Here is a 5,118-nt window from a genome sequence, read left to right on the forward strand (position 1 = left end):
GGTGGATGCGAGCCTAAATTATGCTGAGAGACCGGTGGCGATCAGGGATCGGAAGACCAAGGTTTTGAGGAACAAGAAAGTGCCTTTGGTTTTGGTTGAGTGGCAACATTGGAAGGGGTCCGAGATGAATTGGGAGTCAAAGTCGGAGATGTGAGGGCAGCATCCAGAGTTGTTCGAGGAATGAGACTTCGGGGGCGGAGTCTAGTTCTAGTTGGGGAGAATTGTAACACCCCGAGATTCAGGTGCGTTTCTTTTACCCTTATTATTTGTCAATTAGTCATGATTAGCACTTGTGTGGAGAAAACTTAGCAAGTGAGTATGCTGGGCGTACCAAAGGGGTACGTTGCGTGTACTCGTGTGCTTAGTTTGGACGCGGAGTCGCCAAGGTACGTTGGGCGTACCCAGAGGTACGTCGGGTGTACTCGGCCCAGGTGGAAAACCCTAATCCGTCTTGTGCACTATTTAAAGGGTGCTAAGGCTCATTTCTCAGCCTCCATATCAGTGACTGAAACCCTAAAAGAGAGCTTCCCACCGTCCTTAGTGTGTGTGAGTGCTATTGGAGCTAATTGTGCTTTGGTGACTTTGTGAAGAAGAAGGAAAGGAGTTCTTGGAAGCTAAAGCTTGAGGTGCCATTTTGGATCTGAGATCTATAGAGCAAGGGGCTACACTTAGAGGTATAAAGTTCAAAACTTTCCTCTTCTTTTGATTTGTTGTTGCATGTGCCATTTCTAGGGCTAAAAACCCCAAAGGTGGAGACTTTATGAGTGTAAAGTGCTCCATGGTCCGAGATTTGTCCCCTTTCAGTGCTATTAGTGATTTAGAGCCATAAAGTTTCCATCTTTAGTGTTAGTTTGAGGTCATGATTGAGTAATAAGCCTTCTAGGGTTAGAGGATGGAATATTATGAGAGTTGGTGGCTTGTTCAGCCATGCAAAGGCATAAAGTCATCAACTTTATGGATTAAGAGGCTTAGATGTGGTCAGATCTAGAAATTGGACGCAAGTCGTAACTATTTAAGACCTCAAGAGCTAAAGGTCGGAAGCTGGGGAGTACGTCGGGCATTATCCCAGTACGCGCCGCGTACTGGGTGGCGTTCCCCGTTTTTGAGATGCAGCCGGGTACACTCAACGTACATATCTGGTACGCGCAGCGTAACCCGAAAAGTTGATTTTGGGTTGACTTTTAGGGTATGGTCTATTGTGGGGCCTTTTGAGTTATGAGAGGAGTAAAATGGTCTTTTACCCTTCTGAGAGCGTCATAAGAGGACATAGTCTAGCCTTGAGAGTTATAATAATTAGGGTATTTATTTTATATGATTAGGCGGAGGCTAGACCAGCGTTTACCGAGTCATAGATTTATCGAGAAATCCGAGGTGAGTCTTCTCACTATACTTTACCTAGTGTGGTAACAGAGTTATGTCATAGAGTATTTTAGAGTTCTATGCCAGTGTAATTGCATGTTATTTATGTGTTGTGATTTATTGTGATATGTGATATGCATGATTCAGAGTTACAGAGTTAGGACCTTCGGGTCCACAAAGTTAGGGCCAGAGGGCCCACAGAGAGTTGGAGCAGGAGGGCCGCATTGAGACACATTGACCTGAGGGTCAACAGAGTTACAGCCTCGAGTGTTATTATGTGTTAGAGTGGTATTTTGGGGAACTCACTAAGCATTTATGCTTACAGTGTTATGTGTTTCAGGTACCAGTGATGATCGCGGGAAGGCGCCGGCATGATTCGTACACACGCACACCGGAGTTTAAGTATTTTGATCTTGGGTTTTGTACTGATACAATTTTGACACAATGTTTTTACTGATGATTACAAATGATATTTTATGGTTTTTCAAAAGTGAAAAATTGTTCAAATTTTTATGGTGTTACACAAACCCTCTCACGAATACAACATGCAATTTTCAATTGTTCATCTTCTTCCTTTCTACAACAATAGCAAAATCATCATCCGTTCAAGAACAAACCGCTACCTCATCTCTTCTGACCATCAAACCTAATCAGAATCTTATCATTGAACTGAATCCCTTCGTCTATGATTAATACATGCTTCTTGTGGTCGAATGTCTCAAGTATTCCCCCCTGGCGATTGCTCTCACGCAGGTTGAATTTGTTCCCATGTCACTGCTCTCACAGGTCTATTCATTTGCTTCTTACGATAAACAGAAGGAATGGACCTTTGTTGACATCTTCAATCACAAAACCACTGTTTCAAAAGCTCGGTTCTGTTCTCTGGTAAAGCTTGCTTTAGACGCCTTTGTTATCTCTCTTGATTTCATTACCACTACCCAGCTATTCACTATGTTCTATGACATGGGGTACACCGATGTCCTTGCCTAGGGGTGTAAACGAGTTGAGTCGAGCCGAACACTATAAAGCTCGAAGCTCGACTCGATAAAAATACTCGAGCTTGAAGCTCAGCTCGAACTCGACTCGAGCCTTGATTTTAAACTCGAGCTTGGGCTCGTGAAATACTCGATAGTCTCGAGCTCGGCTCGGTTCGGCTCGACTAATATATGTATATATTTTTTAAAATCACTAAATTAAGTAATAACTACTAAAACATTCCATATTCTAATGTCCAAACTACCAAAAAAATCACAATAAAATGTCTAATATGAATAAAACATCACCCATAGTCCATATATGTCATAAGTTTTACATATTTTCAAAATAACAAAAATAAACAATCTTTAATGCAAAATAGCATCAACCATTCAAGCATCTATGTCGTTTTTTCATACTTTCAAAATACGAAAAAGAAACATTTTTCAATGCAAAACAACTTTTAAGACTTAAAAAATATACCAACTCAGCACCAAAACAGCTTCTACAACTTCTATCTGATGAAATAACAACAAACAACAATTATTTAACAGCTATGTAACCTAAAAACAACACAAACATCAGTAAAAAAAACAACAAAATAAATGCAAAATAAACAACAAAAAACTGCCAAAAACCAGAAAAAGCAGAAAAAAACCACAAAAAGCTGCAAAAAAAACAGCAAAAAAATATTTAACAGCAAACAACAATTATTTAACAGCTATTTTACCTAAAAACAACAGAAAAATCAGTAAAAACAACAAAAAAATTGCAAAAGAAACAATAAAAAACTGCCTAAAACCATAAAACCAGGAAAAAAAGCTACAAAAAGCTGCAAAAAAAAAGAAAAAAAAAACAGCAAAAAAAATTATGTTTTCAACATTTTAAATAAACTTACATACAATGGAATGGGAAGATTGATCTCCATTTGTTGCTTCTCTTTCTGAAATGTATAAACACAAGAATAATAAATATAATTCAAATTATAAAAACACATTAAAGGTGATGAAAAACAAATAATCATGCTTTTTTCTTTCTTTTCAAACCATAAAGGTTTCGACACCAATCTCCACCACAAAGTAAGACTTCTACCATTTCAGTAGCCAAGGATGCTCTATATGTGTCAATAACTCTATTACCCGCACTAAAAGTATCTTCCGATGCAACAGTGGTGGTAGGAATTGCAAGTATATCTCGAGCCATGTGTGACAATATATGATACTTTAACGAATTTGACCGCCACCATTGTAAAACATCAAATGGTATTGGATCCTCTTCACAAATGTAACAACTCTCTTCAAGATAATTATCTAAATCGGATTTTTGTGGTTGTATATTTTCAACTGTTCTTACAAATTGAGCGAACTGAGACCAACCAGAAGATGAAGCTTGAATAGTCACATTGTTTCCTCTAAAACCAACACTTTCACCGTTTCCTTCACCACTACTAGAGTAATACTCATCTGCATATTCTTTATACAATTCATATAAATATTTTTTCACGTTGTCTATATTTTCACAAGCATCATTTTCAGGACATATCCTAGGAAAGCAAAACTCAATAACCCTCATTTTGCACCTAGGATCTAAAATAGCACCAATAGACATCATTAAGTTGCAATCTCCTCAATATTTATCAAATTTTAGTTTCATGCACTTAACCACGTCATGAACAAACTCATCTTCGTTAGAATATTCAAACATCTTATCCAACAAAACTTTCACTCTAAAAATTTCATTAAGAAATAAGTTTGAAGTCAGATACTCTCTCCCAGAGATGATATTAGTTGCAGAGTCAAAAACTTCTAAGATTTCACATACCTTTTCCACCATCAACCAATCATCATTGCTGGGACAACAAAGATAGCGTGGCTCTCTTTCTTTGTACATTGGAAACACCTCTTTAAATTTGATTGCAGCCGACAACATCTGATATGTTGAATTCCATCTTGTCTTGCATTCAAGAATAAGTTTTCTATGTGGCAATTGCAACTGTTGCACAATCTCAGAAAACAAATTAAGTCTCCCTTCATTTTGATTGATAAACGTGACAGTTTCATGAATATCCTCAATAATATAGCTAATTCTAGAAAGTCCATCTTGAACCATAAGATTCAAGATGTGTGCACAACAACATACATGAAACAACTTTCCTCCACAAGGCAACTTTTTAACCCTTGAAAAAGTTTCACTTAGGATCCTAACAGCCGAGTCGTTATTTGAGGCATAGTCAACGGAAATAGTGAACATCTTATTCTCTATACCCCAATCCTTAAAACACTTGTAACGATTGTCAGCAATCTCAAGCCCACGATGAGGAGGAGGTAAGTGAATAAAGCTAAGAACGCGTTTTTGTAATTGCCAATTAGAATCAACAAAATGGCCTGTAAGAACCATATACTCGATTTTCTGATTGGTAGACTTCCACATATCCGTGGTCACACTAATCTTTGAAATAGACTTTAATAAATTCTTCAGCTTGTTCTTTTCTATCTCAAAAACTTTTTCACAGTATTTTTTAATGGAAACACGTGAGACATTTTCCCATTCAAGCATTCCACGCTTTTGCATCATGTTAAATCCTTCTTCTTCAACAATTGTGAAAGGATGCTCGTGCATAAGTATCCAATGTGCAATAGACTCTCTCATTTTCATCATATCAAACTTTCCATCAGTAAGGGCGGGAGTGACATGTTTTTCTTGATTGTATCCTGAATCAATTGCTTGCAAAGTGATCTTTTGTTGTTTCAAATCATGAGCTGCTTTTGGGGCACATGTCTTCAA

General features: G+C 37.7%; 1 pseudogene; it reads right to left on the bottom strand.

Moving 5' to 3' along the window:
• Window positions 1–2,888: 2,888 nt before the first annotated feature.
• Window positions 2,889–4,764, bottom strand: LOC145064061 (zinc finger BED domain-containing protein RICESLEEPER 2-like; annotated as a pseudogene).
• Window positions 4,765–5,118: the final 354 nt, after the last annotated feature.

This window comes from Lactuca serriola, chromosome 1, assembly GCF_051521515.1.
Source record: "Lactuca serriola cultivar US96UC23 chromosome 1, Lser_US96UC23_V15, whole genome shotgun sequence".
Classification (NCBI taxonomy): Eukaryota; Viridiplantae; Streptophyta; class Magnoliopsida; order Asterales; family Asteraceae; genus Lactuca; species Lactuca serriola.